General features: G+C 41.9%; 1 pseudogene; it reads right to left on the reverse strand.

The window, feature by feature from the left end:
- Nucleotides 1–5,963: 5,963 nt before the first annotated feature.
- Nucleotides 5,964–8,273, reverse strand: LOC147911929 (diphosphoinositol polyphosphate phosphohydrolase 3-beta pseudogene; annotated as a pseudogene).
- Between the last annotated feature and the right edge of the window lie 8,487 nt (nucleotides 8,274–16,760).

Consider the following 16,760-nt stretch of genomic DNA (forward strand, 5'->3'; position numbering starts at 1 on the left):
AGGAGAGTGGAGTTATAGGGGAATGGCTTCTCTGTGGTGGCCTGGCACCCTTGCATGTATCCACGTAGGCTTGAACTGCAGATAATCTGAGTCTTGGTTAAATGCCTGTCACCTTCCCAGAACATGAAAAGATGGAAGGCTTTAAGGAGTTGCTACAAGGCCATCTCCTGCACACCTCCTTATCTCCCCTGGGAGGCTGTCATGAGACAGTTTCTTATCACCTACCAGTTCCTGATGAGGTATGAGGCTTTCTGTCCTGTGCCCCTCAGAATAGAGCTGTAGCATATAAAATGACTCAGCTGCAGTCTAGATTTGGCTCCTCAGCAACAGAATATCCCAAAACTTGTGTTACACTCATACAGCCCCGTTTGTTTCTCTGTTGTCTTTTAGGGTATGTGGGACAAAGACCTGGAGAGCTGGCACTTTTGGCTTATTCTGCACTGTGTATGTGAGTAATAAACTGTCTAAAGTAGCTCACTGTATCTTTACCAGTCAAATCAGTCAGGTCTTGGCCTTGCCGTGTCTTGTATGTGTGAATTTGTTACCATATAATCCTGATTGCTATCTATGTCTTTTACCCATAAAATAATCCAATTAGCATATTTGTATTCATTCAACAGTTCTTTAAATAAATACCAAGGGCTTGCCGTGTCTTTTAGTCATGTCTATTTGGAAAGCCTTCAGCGAATTATAAAATGCAGCTGTGGGGCCAGTTCAGCACCTGAGGGAATATTCCATAGTACTTTATGAAGCTAAGAAGTTAGGAATTAATGGTACTGGAAGATTCTGAAAAATGGAAGCATGATTTATAAACAAAATATTCTTCCAAATAAAGAGAAATCTGAGTACAGACCACAGTCTTATGTTGTCTCATTTTTCACATTTTCCAGTAAACAAATACCTGGTAAAATTACAGCAATGTATTTTTGACAAGTAGGAGATATGATAATCATTTACATAATAAACATGTAATGAGTATTTGTGGGGCACTATGTTCCAGGCTCTGTGCCAGACTCTGGGGACACAGAGACAACCTAGTCTGGCTTCCAGAGCCAGGTGACCTCACAGTTTAGAAGGTAGAGACATTCAGGCTAATAAGCATAATTTTGATAAGAACTATGAAATAATAAAACAATGGGGTACCTGGGAACACAAGAGTATACCTTACCCCCAGGAGATCAAGAAGGGCTTCTCAGAAGCAGTGCTGTTTGTAAAGGTAGGGGCTATGATTATCCCCATTTTATAGATGAGAAAATTGAAGATTAGAGAGGTGAAGTAACTTGGCAGAGGCCACATAGCTAGTAGATGATCAACCCAGTTTCGAGCCATAGCCTGTTGAACTCCAAACCATTTGTTTTAATTATAGCCACCACCTACAGTTCCATTCCCTGGCTCTGTTTGCCTCCAAATTTAAAAAATCTGCTAAAATTAGAGTAAACTCAAGTTAGGAAACAACTTCCAAGAAAAGATTGACAAAAATTTCTCTGGAATGTTTCTGCTCCTCTAACAGGGGAACCTTGGAAATGCAAGCTCTCCCCAGCTGTGGGTAGTAAAGGACTCTGAGGTAAACCTTCATCTCCCCTTTTCCAGGAAACAGTTGTTTCTGGGGAACCGCTTGCTCTTGGGATTGGGACACACATGGAGAGCAGGAGGAGAATAGGCAGCTTCAGCTTCACAGCCATTCACACTTATGTGTGTGTTCATCCTCCTTGGAAGGGGCCTCCAATGTTGTTCTCACTTTTTGCTTGCTTCTTCTTGACCCACAGAAAAGATCAGGACAGACACTATGTCTGTTGATTTCAGTACAACTTCACTAACTCTGCCCTAGAACGTTTTAGCCTTTACGGAATCCTAAGCACAGCTCAAAACTGAAGGAATATCTGCAGTCTGTGAAACACAAAATGGTTCACTGCAGTCAGGAATGTTAACTACTTACTTTCCTGTTTCACTACTTTCAAATATAACTTTAAAGTTAATGCATGTGCAATTAACAAGTCTAGAGCCACTATTTCTCTAAAAAACTATGCAAAAAAAGGCATTTTGTGGATTTTTATAAAACTCCATAAATTTGCTCCCTGGAGACTCTACCCCTTTGATTTTTCACACTGGTATGAACCGGACCATGAATATTGTCAAAAATCCTGCTCAACCAAACATAAGAATCCATTTCCATTTTCCAATAGATACAAATAAGAATTTAACTCTTCCTATTTCAACGGGCCAAATTAGGAGAAAAAAAACTCCTAATACTGGTCTGAAGCAAGGGAAACACTAGCCACTTCAGGGTATGTTGCTCCCCTCTCTTTCGGCATTTGAGCTCTTAGGCCAGAAGTGGCACCCCAGAGCCAACATTTTCTAAACAATCTAAAATTTTCCTCCTCTTTTTTATCTTTGCCTTATATATTAGCTTTAATAAAAACTCTGATAACTATTCTTATCAACTTTTTATTATGGAAAATGTCAAACATACAAAAGTAGACAGGAACATACATAATGAACCATCATTTTTTTTCCAGCTTCAACAATTATCAAGTCAAGGCCAGTCTTGTTTCATCACTATCTCCAATGCACTTAACATCCAGACTTTCGAATGTTACTACTATTTTGAAGCAAATTACAGACATCATTTCAACCGTAAATATTTGAGATTGTATCTCTAAAAGATAAAGACTCTTGTTTTCAGCATAACCACAATACCATTATCCCAACTAATATCAAATATCAAGTCAATTTTCAAATTATCCAGATTGTCTCATAAATGTATTTATTTTATAGGTTGGTCAAATTAGGATCCAAAAAAGATCCATATATTACAAATGGTTGATATGTCTCTTAAGTCTCTTTTAATCTATAGTTTATCCTCCATTCCTTTCTTTCATCCTGGAAATTCATTTACTGAAGAAACTGGGTAATTTGTCCTGTAGAGTTTCCTGCAGTCTGGATTCTGCTATGATCCCTCTAATGTAGAGTAATGTCTCTCTGTTCCCTGTTATTTTCCATAGATTAGCAATTATGTCCAGAGGCACGGTCAGATTTAGGTCCAAAATTTTGGCAACTATATTTTATAGGTGGTGTAGTGTACTGCCATCAGGAGGCAAATAATGTCTGAGATGACACAGACATATAAGTAAGAATTTTTGCTTTCTAATATCTCACAGCTGCCTTGAAACATCTGTGTGACACCTGATATACAAAAGCCACATATATGCTAGACAGACAGCATTTACTAAACTAACACCAGATTAGAAGGTGAATGCTTTACCACTCAGTGTCATTACAAAATATTAATTATTTGGACAAACTTTCAGTGATGTCTACCATATGCTAGACATCACTGTGATGTCTAGTATGCTAGATATATAAAAAGACTAGAGAAACAAGGTCCTTACACTCAAGGTCATATAACCTGGTGGGAAATAAATACACATAATCATAAAAGCACTAAAAAGGCCATAGGTACCAAATTAGAAGTCTGTACAGATACAGCGGTAGTACAACAACCTGGAGAATAGTCATTTTAATAAAGAGGGAAGAAGTGTCCAAAAGCATAGGATGAGCTGTGTCCTTGGGAATGTAAAAGAGCTCACCTGTGCTTCACAATTCCATTCATCATTGGGTTCACATACTTGACTCTTTCAAAGTAAATCTGAACAACATCTATGCCATTCACCTAAAAAAAAATATCTCATTAATAGTTTTATTGGTTTATCAATTCCTCTAGTCACCAAATATTTACTGAGCATCTACTATGGTTTATCAACCACTTTGTATTGGAAAAGCCTTCAATGAATTATCCAATGCAGTTCCACTGTGAGGCCAGATGAGAGCTGAGAGAATAACAGATTGTCCTAGCTAAAATATAAAGAAAATAAATCAAGAATACACTAGTAGCAGGCATTTCTAATCTGTGGATCAATGACAAATGTCTCCAAATTTTAGCCACTGTTCTAGGCTCTGAGGATATGGGCAGGACTCAGGCTGGGTCCTAGTCCTCAAAGAGTTCATAGTCTAACAGGCCAACAGTCATTCAGAGAGATGACTGCAATACGAGAAGGAGGCGGAAAATATTTCCTGTTTTTCTTGGTGCTTCCACAAAAGGAACCATGAAAAAGGAAACTGGCCAGCTGTTAGCACTGTAGGCTCTAAAGGAGCATTATCATCTCCTTTTTCCCAATTAACAACATTAATGGAGGAACTGCTCTTTCTTACAACTGGACTCCACTTCAAGGGAAGTGAGAGGAGCAGCTCTAGCTTCATAGCCCTTTAAACCACATCCTGGAAGGGCCCTCTAATGTTGCTGTTACTTTACAAGTTGCCTGTTCCTGCTCTTACACACACACACACCCCAATATGTATTTGATGTTTCTAAATACAAAAATACCCAAATCCTTACAATTCTCTCAAATGAAACCATACAAAAGAATTAAAAATATTTATAGCCACCTCCTATTCCTTTTGGAGTTACTTCTTTCAACAGTGATCTGATGAACAAAACTTAGGTTTTTAGAAAATATACTACATTAGACATCCAGGGAAATTATGTATCAAGCATATCAATATTATCTTTACTCCAACATGTCTTCTTAAAATTTGTTTTAAAGACAAGAATGGCACTTGTCCAGTTGGGGGAAAAAAGCAGCCTTTTAAAAAACATGCTGAAAACAAATTTCTAACTCATGTCTGAAAGTCTTAATTATGTTTGATCAATGCATTGTTTTTCTTCAAGAGAGATACAAGCTGAAAGATTCATCTGAACATTTTTAGTGCAATCATCACATAAATAATGCATGGGTGCTACGTAATGACTCTGTAGGGAGAAAATCCAACTATATATCAAACTCTGGGAGGATGGAGGTTATAGACACCATTCAGTTTGTTACTTCTGTGTCAACTGTTTTATCCTGAATTTCTTGGATTTCTCTTTTAAAATAAAAGGCTTTCTGGGGTCTTTCAATTAATTTTTTCTAGAGTGAACTCTAGAAGCATATATAACAAGAACTGCCCATGCGAATTTGAAAGCTTAACTTAAAGTGTGATAACTGTAAAATGTTCTGTGGCAATTTAGAAATGGAAGCCTTGGGAGTTTTACAAATTGCATAAATTGAAGATATCTAGGCACTGAAGAAAATCCTAGTAAGTGATAGAACTCAATCCAAATGTTTCTGAATAAAATACAGCAAATATTTACAAGCTAACAAGTTAACATCAACACCGTACTTTTTACATTTGTCAAATACATAGTTCAAAAATCAATACATAAGACTGTGTATTATTATCTCTAAGAATGTCATGTATGAGTTAAACCTCCCAGGTATTTGTGGCAGCATTTTAGATGGAGGCAGTTTATGTATGAAATACAGTCATGCACTGCATAACAATATTTTGGTCAACGATAGACTCCATATATGGCAGTGGTCCTATAAGTTTAGTATTATATAGCCTAAGTGTGTAGTAGGCTATACCATCTAGGTTTGTGTAAGTACACTCTTTGATGTTCACACAACTACAAAATCGCCTAACAACACATTTCTCAGAACGTATCCCCATTGTTAAGTGACATATGACCGTAGTCATAAAGCAATAATCAAGTTTCTTTGCTATCAGAGTATACTTTGAAAAATCTCAGGTTACTGAGAATATCTATTAATTGATTTGGATTGTTGGAATAGGAAAGGTCAACTTGTAGGATTTAGAATGTTTAAAAAATAAGACGTGTCTTTCTGTACAAAGAAGCAATTTTTGAAAAACATTCGATATTTGATAATTCTGCATAATTTAGAATATGAAATTATATAACTGGTTTGTAAAAGCTGTTCATTTTCTACTCTACTCATTCCTTTGGAGATATTAATTTTTGTTAACTACAATATGTACTTTATTTAGACATTTATACATGGCAAATATCTTATTTTAAAAACAGTTAAAAAAATTAAAAAGTTAAAAAAAGTTAAAAAAAATTAACAATAGTCAATTCTACCAGTAATTGTGTTCTTCTTAAAAGGTTAATTTTTAGAATACCAAACTATTTAAATTAGTTATTACCCTCTTATATTTATTAATGGTCTGTAGAATATTTTTAAGATATTAAATGTTATATATAGAAAAATATTCTCCACCCATACTCTCTTCACAAAGTAGGCTTTTCCTCAACCTTCCTGAGAAGATAAGGAATTCTAAAAGGAATCTAAACTTTCAATATTTCATAATACAGAATACCTAAGAGTGACCCCCAGAAAGTTAGTTGAGTGACACAAATACCTATCAATGATGATTAGGACATATGACATATTCTAGGTTGCCCTAAATATTAGGAAAGATCTTTCCATCCCCAGTACCCACTTCATGAAGTAGGCTTTACTTCTACCTACTTTCTGACATGCCTGGAGGGAATAAAATAAGTTCCAAGACAGACTCAAGTATTTTAGATGGGATTCCTGATTTCAGGTAAGTATCAAGGCAAATGTAAGAGCTTTTACTTTGGCACCCCAAAAAGTCTGTCCTGTGACACAATACGTTTATCGTAAATCTTTAAGAGAGGCTGTTTGGGTGTCCTAACACTTTGAGAAGTCTGTAACCGCTGAATATCAAAAAAGCTAACTCACTCAATTGGGATGTAATTACCATATAAGATTCCATTCTTTTGGCTACCAGTATTCAGACACAAGTTTAACTGGAATATCACAAATTCAAATATGGGAAATAACTTTCTTTCAAAAACTAACTTATATTTAGAGAACTATGGTTCTTCTAGGGTATTAAGAAAGGGGCAATGGAGTTGGAGGTTGAGCATGCTACATCATACTCTGCGAACAGTTTTCATGATAATGTGCACATCTCAGGATGTGTTTGGCTAACAATACCTTCCTGAGAAGTAATATTTTGTTAAACTACGTATAGGCTACAGGGGAAATGGCCATTTCAAGTAAGCAGTGAAAAATTACCAGTTGAGAAAATTTTTTGAAAATCAAATTATCTACATATGAATAAAGAAACTTCTGAAAAGGGCAAACTTGGTCACATTTCTAAAGATAAAATTATTGTCCAGTGTGGAAAGAGCACAAGACGTAAAATTTCTTAAATACGTTTTTAATTCAAAACTGATTGTTTAAACCAATTCCCATCATAGAAGGGCTTGCTAACAAGGGCTAATGCTATGAATGAGAAAACAACTTCAGAAAAAATTAATGAACGACGCCACACAACCAAGTGATCAGATCCCTACGAAACAAACCACAAGAATGGTACCAAAAAATGCACAGGCGCGCGCGCGCGCACACACAAGTACGTGTGAAATGCAAGAAAAAACAAACCACAGAGCCTACACACGTGTACACACACACACGCATCCCCCCCCCCCCAAGGGCTGGGTGAGCAGTTAAGGCACCTTTAAAAAAACCCCACGTGGCTTTGGCTTTCCGAAATATGTTACAGAGCTACCAAGAAGCGATTTTCAAAGCATCTGAAAAACCTGCAAATTGAAAACAGCGCCTGACAACTGAGACAGTTTGCAAGCGTGATTCAGAGGTCTGCCAAGGAAACAAAAGAAGCCTCCCTCCTCCCCGTGAGACCGCACATGGTATAGAGGTGCTCCGGGCACTATTTATTCTAGGGTAGGCGGAAAGCAGAAGTCTGTGCAGGAGCGGTACGTACTAGGCATCGCTCTCTGGCAGGGACGGGGCCACGGAGTTTCCATTGGTTGGGGAACCGCCCAGCTTTAGTTTTTCCAGATATTCGGCATGCACGGGCTTGTGGCACCGGAGAACCTTGATCGCATCTTCGATTTTGAACCACTCTCGCTTCCTCCCAATGCTAACCGAATCTTCCCAATCCTCCAGAATCTCAGTGACAGTCAGTACATACACGTACGTTCGGTGCTTGCGATCTTGGTTCTGTTCGAAAATGCCCAGGAGCCGGCCTAACTTCCCCTTGACTCCCGCCTCTTCGTACACCTCTCGGACCGCCGCACCGCCCGGCTCCTCCTCGGGCTCCATGCCCCCGCCCGGCACGATCCAGCGGTCCGGGTACCGACTGCTACTCACTAACAGCACCTCGTCCTCGCGCTCGCTGCGGAAGCACAGGCACGCCGCCCGCTTCTTGAACCCCTCCGGGTCGTAGGTCCGCGTCTGGTTCGGCTTGCACTTCGTCCTCGAGGCCGCCTGCTCCCGCTGCTCGCTGCTGCTCGGGTCGTCGTCGTCGTCGTCGTCGTCGCCGCCGCCGCCCGAGGTGCTGGGAGAGAAAGGGCCGAGGGCGAGGGGCGGGGAGACAGAGGCGCCTCAGCCCGCGAGCCCCGGGAGCCTAGGGGAAGATGAGGCGGGGGCGGGGGCGAGCGAGGTACGTCAGTCAGTCCGTCCCTCGCGCGGCGGAGGGTCCCGAGCGCAGACGCCCGAGTGGAGGAGGCGTCACCGCCTCCCCCGCGCCGCGCCGCCGCCGCCGCCGCCGCCCGGGAGCCCGCCACTCTGCACAGAGCCCACTCGCGTCTCGCTCAGCAGGGAGGGCGCGCGTTTCCCTCCATGCTCAGCCGCCGGCGGGACAGGGGTTGAGCGAGGCGAGGCACATTCGCGCGCGCGTTCGCGTCTCCATTCGCGTGCGCGTTCACGTCACGCGACATGAGGGGTGGGGGCGAGGGGTCTCGCGGCTCCCGCAGCGCGAGGCGCCTCGGGCCCACTGCGCAGGCGCTCCGCACCTCTCTGCCTGGGAATCTCCTTCACCCCGAGTTAAATTCACCGCATCGTGGCTTGGGCCAAGGTTGGTTCCACGTGTGCCTTTGAGCTGAACGTGGCTGTGGCGCGGCGAACGTTTCTGCTCACCCTCCCCACCAGGTTGCAGGAAGCACGCACGCAGGCCTTTTACACACAGTAAGGTCAAGGGCATCATCATCCTTGCCCATAATGAATAGTACTGGCTTATTTATAGCAAGGCCCCAGTTTTGTCAAAAAGATCCTCGGTATTCTAGGCAAAACAGGACCTAATCTCTGCTGAGTCATGTCACGCAGTTTTATTTCTTCAACAGGTTCTTCACCTTGCCAGGCATCTTGGCACAGCCCATAACTTAACACTTGTCTTGAACCCCTGCTGACATCTTACCTAACTTCTGTTCCTCAGTTTGCTCGTCAGGAAACTCCTCGCCTTACCTGGTTCGGCCCTTTGCACTTTGTCATATCCACCCAACAGCTGGAGAACCACCCGAAGTAGTGTTTTATTAAATCCCAAGAATCTCCACCCTCCACGCACTCCACCCTTCTCTCTCTTTCTCATTGATAAGTACTGGTTGGGATTTTGGAAAACATGCCTCTGGAAATCCCTACATGTTTTACATTTTGATTTTTAGAAGTCCCCTGGTGTGGGACTCCAGCAAGGCCACTTGGTGCTCTCTCATCTGTTTGGTCATCCTGTCCTCTTGGCCAAGAAGGGGCCCCCCCACAGCCCACCCTCAAAATGTAACAACCTAAAGCCTTCCCTCTCCTTCTTATTTTTCCTTATTGTTTCTCTGCTCTAACAGTAGCCTCACGGAGAAGACCTCTGATGTCTCCTGCCTCTTGCCCTATTGCGACCTAGGCATCTTTGTCTCTCTCCTACCCACAGATACTCGGCTGGCATCAGGCAAGCAGAGTCATGAAAACTCAACTTTTCCAATGAAATAATCCCTTCATCAAGGGGAAATTGAATCTGAAATGTAAGTGGAAAGTAGTTATGAAACTTAGAGTCCAATTTTTGAATAAGTTAGTTCAGCTTCCCGGGACCTGCTCCACTCCATTTATACCCAAATTAGCTCATAAAAGATGATCCCGTTCCCGGTGGCAACACACCTGCAATATCTAGAGCATAATATGACAAAAAGGTATGGGTCGTATACGAAGAAAATGATAAAATGGAAGCATAAAGAGAATGACTTCAACCAATAGAGATACTACTGCTGCTGACCATATGCTAATGATATATGAATGATCAAGGAACATTTGAAGGAATGCAACACCCCATGATTCAAAACAAACTAGGAAAATAGATTTCCGCAGGCTGTATTCCTCAGTGGGTCCATACTCACAAATACACAAATAATGTTCAACAGCTAGAAAAAAATCCATTACGATCAGGATCTAGGCAAATATACCTGTTATCACCAATATTATTAAATATTGTTTTAGACATTCTTTCTGGTGTAATGAGATTGTAAAGAGAAAAAGATCTGTCATTTTGGTAAAGAAGACAAAATTGTCATTACGTGCAGATGATATGAATATATTCTTGGGAAACACCTAAGAAACGATATAAAAATGAATTCCTTTAAATGGTAGAACGAAATATTGATATTTAAAATACCAAGAGCTTCCATGTATGCCAGCAGTAATCACGTAGAAAATATAATGGGCAAATGACGACTTTCACAGTAGCAATATCAACCACCACAAAATAAATAAAATAGCAAGGGGTCCTAAAACATATGGTTAGGACATTGTAGTAGAAAACAATAAAACCTATAGTCGGCTTTGAAAGATGATTTGAATAAACCAAGGGGAACTTGAGCAAAGCTGGGAAATTTGGCTGGCGTCTAGGCGGAGGGGTGGCCCAACCAGGCCCCAGCCACATCACAAGTCTACTTTACAATTACCACGTACTATCTCCTTGTCTCAGTATGGAGGTGCCGTTTTCTGGTCTATTCCATCACTTCCACATCAGATTATGCCTCTGCAATATGCCTCTGCTGCGGGTGTATTTATTGGAAGGGAGAGGAATAGCATCACTATCATCTGGAAAGATGCACAGGCTGGATTCCTCCTGGCAAAGTCACAGCACGTTTCTGGATAAAGAGATCTACAACTTACAGGTTTAGTACAATGCCAAGGAAAATTTCGAATTAGATTTTTTCCCAGAATTTCATAAAATAATTTTATTGTTCACTTATTAGACTAATAGGGCAAGATATTTATGACTTCTTCTAAAGAAGAGTCAAGATCATTTTTGAGAGCCTAGCATTCCACTGTCTGCTGTATCCATAGGTAAGTATTTCTCTGAGATGAGCAAGGTTATTTCGTGACCCACTGTAGTGGTAGACTGTTACAGTAACAACTGCAATTTGTGCATGCCTGCCTGTATCTCCTCTCCCATTGTCCTTGGCCTTGGCGAGTAGCAAGTGTGAAGCGAGCAGAGATTGAAAACTGCCTGCACACTGGTGTTTGCCCTCTCTTGCTGCTCTTGAAACAAGGTGACGACAGTGTGAAGAAGCCCCGGCTAGGTGGATGATGAGAGACCCGTGGCCCACGCATCCCTTTCACCCCAGCCGATAGTGAACCAATTGCCAAAAATGTAGGTGAGACCATACTAGACCACCCAGTCCCCAGCAGAGCCGCCTAACTGACAGGGCATTGACCACAGATGCATAAGTAAGCCTTCTTATGCATAAGGACCACCCAGCTGAGCCTGGCTGAAATTGCTGACCTGCAGAATTGTGAGCAAAAGAATTGGTTGTTGTTTAAAGTCACTAAATTTCGGGGTTGTCTGTTATGTATCAAAAGCTAGCTGACACAACCGTTAACTGCCATCCGTCAAAATCCAACCGAAAATAAGAGAGAGGGAAAACCTTTTTCATAGTAGAAATGTAACCTCTGCTTGAAGAGGTTGACATTGAACTTTCCCTTGTGTCGGAAGGAAAGGGATGAGGTTAAGACGTGTAATGCTTGTCGTGTACAGTCTATCTGCCAGGCCCTGTGTTGAGCCCTGTATCCTATGTAACTGACAGCCCGTTAAATCTTGAGGCGGCAGTTATTTCCGCCTCATAGAAGACAAGGCTTAGAGCGGAGTTTGTATTTGAATTCGACTCTTCGTGTCTCTAGCCTGTGCTCTCACAACATCACCATGTCTTGTCAAAAGGACTGTTTTTATCAAGAGCTATGGTTTGTTGTGGCATTTTTTGATGACATTCAGAGCTGACTTCTTAGGTAAGGTGTTCATTTGCTAAGAGTCACTGAGTTTAAAGAACGGTATTCTCCATCTGGATGTTCTTCTCCTGCATGATATTAGTGAAAAGAACACCTGAGTGCCTGTCTTACTCCCACCAATCAAGTGTGTCGCCTTGATACATTACTTAACAATTTGAAGTTCAATTTCCCCTGCAAGCATAAAATGGAATTAAGTGATTCGGAAAAGAAGATATTCTATTTTGTTGTCACTCTAGGCATTGATTTTGGTTTATTGATGCTCTGCTTTTTTTTATGCACTTAATATTTATTTACCAACAGACTTGAAAAATGAGTATTAAAATCCACCTTCAACAGATTAAGAAACAGGCCGAAATGGGTTTAGGTAACAAAGGCAGTAATTGATGGAGCTGAGATTCACACCTTGGTCTGTCTGACCCCGAAGGTAATCCTCTTCCAACTCGCTATGACAAATTTCACGTATGTTGATAGTTGCTGAGATGCACAGTACCTGTCATTCCTTCTGGTACAGACTTCCTCCTCTCTCATTTTTTTCTACCTGGAAGACCCAGGTGTCCAGGAGAACATAGCTTCTGTGTAATGTTCAAAAGCTGAATGGATCTGCTCTGAGACCAACAAGTCTGGGATACATATTTCTGCCTTTTTTCTGAGTTAGGAAGGAGCAGGCAGATTGGAAAGTGACAGCAACATTAGAAGCATCGTCAGGGGAAGTTGAGCTCCCTTTTAGGGAGATGGGCATGGAACCTAGAACTGCCACTTTTGTGACGAACTTTTAAGGGGAGTACAATTCTAGGAGAGAGGAGCTCCCCAGAACAGATATTACTTCGGATAGAGAATGTTACAGACCTTCTCAGAGCCTTATAGTAGTCACAGCTGGACCCAGCTTTCAGGAGAGTGACTACAACATATCTGAGAGAATTTCAAGATATATTAAAGGGAAACAGAGTCAGGGGAAGTCACTGTAGTAGTAGTCAGCGAGAGAAAAAAATGGTGTTTTATAAACCAAATGCCCTGGAATTTAGATCTGGCTCTCTCAGTAGCTATGCAGCCTTGAGCAAGTAAGTTTCTTTGACCTTAATATTTCTCATCTGTAAAATGGGGATAAGAAAGCACCTACCTCATTAACCTCACCTCTCCTGAAAAAGGCTTTCCTGACCGTGTGTGCTCACCCACCCCTTACGCTGGGATTAAACTACCCTCCTTTGTTGTCCCAGGCTCCCTTGACTTTAATTCTGTCATTGCTCTAATCAAGGAGCTCTTTCATGATCTGTCTGCATGTTTGTAAGGAATTTAAAGGCTGGGAGCCAGCCTGAAACATACCTGTTCCCCCTGAGTCAGCACAGTGCCTGGAACTTTGTGTCTAGCAGGGATTCAGAATACATCAATTGAATGCAAGAATATGACAAAACCTACATGGATCAAAAAGGACAGTTATTATTGTACCTATTAATTGTTTATTAGAGATGTAAAATGAAAGATGAGTGAACATAGGCAGCTCCATACATATCTTTTCACTTGGGGAGGTTGGGTGGGTTGTGTCTTTCAAACCACTCTCCACAGTTTCCCAAATTCTTTGCTTCTTCCTGTACCTTGGACACTGGTTTTCCTGCAACCACGGAATTGGCTTCCTGGTGGGGCTATACGAGGTGAGTCAGTAAAAACTTCTCAGATACAAAGCGATTGGAACAAAAAATGCCTCTCCAGTTTTTCATTTGATTAATTGATGAATCACGGGATGAATACAGGACTTCTCATTGTGTGATTTTGTGAGTAACGGCACAGATGTGCACAGAGTCAAGGGTATGAACACACAGATCGATGGATGTCAGGTCCAGGTGAGTGCTTCCACTCTCTCAAAGAGGCAGCACTCCTTGATTTCTCCTGCTTCGTTGGTCACGACCTCTAGCTCCCTGACTGCTGTGTCCCTCCTTTTCGCTGATCCTGTCCCCATACGGACGGACTTCTCATTCAGCACCTAAACCAGTCCTAGTGCTCCTCTGTTCATGCATCAGAGTCAAATGCTAAATCGGCACACAGGTCTACAAGGCCCTACAAGATCAGGGCCCTGTTTGCTCTTTGACTCACCCCTACACTCTCCCCTCAGTCACTCCTCTCCAGCTCTACTGGACTCTTGGCAGTTTCTGGATTATGTCTGCCAGGCTCCCTCCTCAGGGCCTTTGCTGTAGCTACTGCCTTTGCCTGGAATGCTCCCCACCCTGGCTAGCTTCGTCACTTTCATGGAGGCCTTGCTCACTTCTTCTGCCCCTCTCAGTGAGATCTACCCAGGCCGCTGTATTTTCTATTGCTAAGTGCACTCGTCTTTTCCACCGCCCCATTTTCCTGATCCCCCTTACCTTGGCCTAAATTGTCTCTTTGTTAGAGCACTTATCACCTAGCAGACTATGTTAGTCACTTCTTTGTTATGTTTATTGCTTCTCTCTCTCCTCCCCCATAGCTCCTGCATGAGCATAAGCTCCTTGAGCTTAGGGATCTTTGTCTCTTGCTCAATGGTTTATCTCAAGCAGCCCAGAACTTTGCTGAGCACACATTATAGTCATCCAGGCCATATCTGTTGATGTAATGAACGTGTCTGTCTCCTTTGCTACATTGTGACACTCTTGAGGGCAAGGGCCATGTTTCATTGGTCTTTGTTAACCACCAGCCAGAATACTTTCTCATACAACTGGAAAGACACCGCTGAATATTTGTTGAATTAATTAATTAGTTAATTAATTAATCTTTTGAAAGTGATACCAATAGGGAAAACATTCTATTTCCAAACCACAGTTATTCCAGTAGAGTTTTGCCATCTGGGTCGGCGCCAAGCATGTATCAGCTGCCATGTAAACTCTGCTAGTCAGCTGGGAGATAGCTGAGGGCCAGAAGTCTGACTCATTTTTGGTGAATCCCTCATCGGGCTAGCACAGTTCTTACTACACAGCATGACTTAGGGTGGTGTTTCCAGATCTCGGTCATTCGTCACCTCAATGGTTTTTGCTTTATCTTTGCAGAACATGTACTATAATTTACATGATATATTTTGTTTAAATAAAACTATATCTTTGAGAATAAGACACAATTATATAATGAAACACAATGAAAGCAAAGCAATGGAATGAAATCGTTGAAAGAAAAGTTGAGATTAATGTTAAGTAATGGTACACGTAATGATAGGCACTCCACCAGGCTCTTCATTGATCTTGTTTCATTTAATTCTAATTAAAAACTCTTCAAGGGAAATATTTTCATTCTCATTTCATAATGGGGAAGATTGAGATCAAGGACATTATGTAAACTGCCCAGGATCTGACACTTAGTAGGTAGCCAAGTGAGGTGGAAACTCAGGGCTCCTTGACCATAACACCCTGCAAAGAGTGATGTGCAGGCAGAGCCCAGCTGAACTTGCCCCCAGCAGTCCTGTCTGGTTCCCCTCCCTTTTTCCACTGGTACAGCTCTCCAAAGTTATCATCCCGTCTCCAAACACTTTCAGAAGCTATTCATCCCAGAGATCTCTCCCCAGCTCCTTTGGCCAAATGTTGGTATATTCAACACTGATTCCTGCTGTGGCAGATGAAAGATAACTCTTTCATGTCTTTGTAAAGGAATACAATAATTGTTATTTACAACTCCTTCATGACTTTGATGAGATGGATCCTGAGGAGGGTTTTTTGTTGCAGAGCTAGTTTCCTTGTGTGAGAATCCTGTTCTTGGCAGGACGCCTTCCCTTCCACAAAGACATCAAACCAGCCCAGGAGGGAAGATAGTTTACTTATCAGTGACGCTGTGCACCCACAGGCCCAGGCACCATGAGACCCTTCCCTCAGAAGGGAAAAAAGTTTCTCAGGGTCACCACACTGTTCCACAAATTTCCCAGCTTCCTTAGATGAAGACAACAAGGCACAGACAAGTGAGGTTTGATATCAAAACTGGGATCAGGAAAATGGCCGCATTCCCTTTTTCATAGTAAAAGCTTCAAGTCCCACCAATAAAATCAGCCCGTTCTGGAAAGATGCATCATCAGTGAGCACCATGGTAGGGTGGCTATGACCATGGGCTCTGAGCCGGGCATCATTCTCTGGATTCGAGATTGGTAGGAAAACGGCTTTTCCTTTTCTTTTTTTCCATCTTCTCCCGGGTTGTGTATTTCAAGGCAAGTTTTAAAATCAGTGGTTTTCTTAGCAGTTTTCCCAAAATACAATATTATATCTCCTAAGAGAGGCCACCAATTAGACTTTTAGTTTCTTTTTTTTTAAAGATTTTATTTATTTATTTTTCCCCCCAAAGCCCCAGTAGATAGTTGTATGGCATAGCTGCACATCCTTCTAGTTGCTGTATGTGGGACGCGGCCTCAGCATGGCCGGACAAGCGGTGCATCGGTGCGCGCCCGGGATCCGAACCCGGCCGCCAGCAGCGGAGCACGCGCACTTAACCACTAAGCCTCGGGGCCGGCCCTAGACTTTTGGTTTCTAAACTTCACTTTAACTTTGATCAAACAGCCTTGACTACCAGCCTACACCTCAAAGGAAGTATCCTTGATGTGTTGCTTTGGATGAACTTTCTGATGTGTGTAATTCCCAAAATTCTTTTAAAGGAATCCTATTTGGGTTTTTTGGTTGTTGTTGTTTCTTAACTACAATATCAGAAGAGATAATAAAAGCTCTTTGAGGGCTTACCATGTGTCAGGTCCCTTACGTATCTCACTGATCTTTTTCATAAAATCCCTGTGACATAAGTACCATTATTCCAATTTCACAAATGAGGAAATTAAGCCTCAGGAGGATAGATAACTTGCCCCTGACCACACAGCCAGGAAGTGGTAAAGCTGAG

Source organism: Ceratotherium simum, chromosome X, assembly GCF_057802395.1.
Source record: "Ceratotherium simum simum isolate JZ-2026a chromosome X, ASM5780239v1, whole genome shotgun sequence".
Taxonomy (NCBI): domain Eukaryota; kingdom Metazoa; phylum Chordata; class Mammalia; order Perissodactyla; family Rhinocerotidae; genus Ceratotherium; species Ceratotherium simum.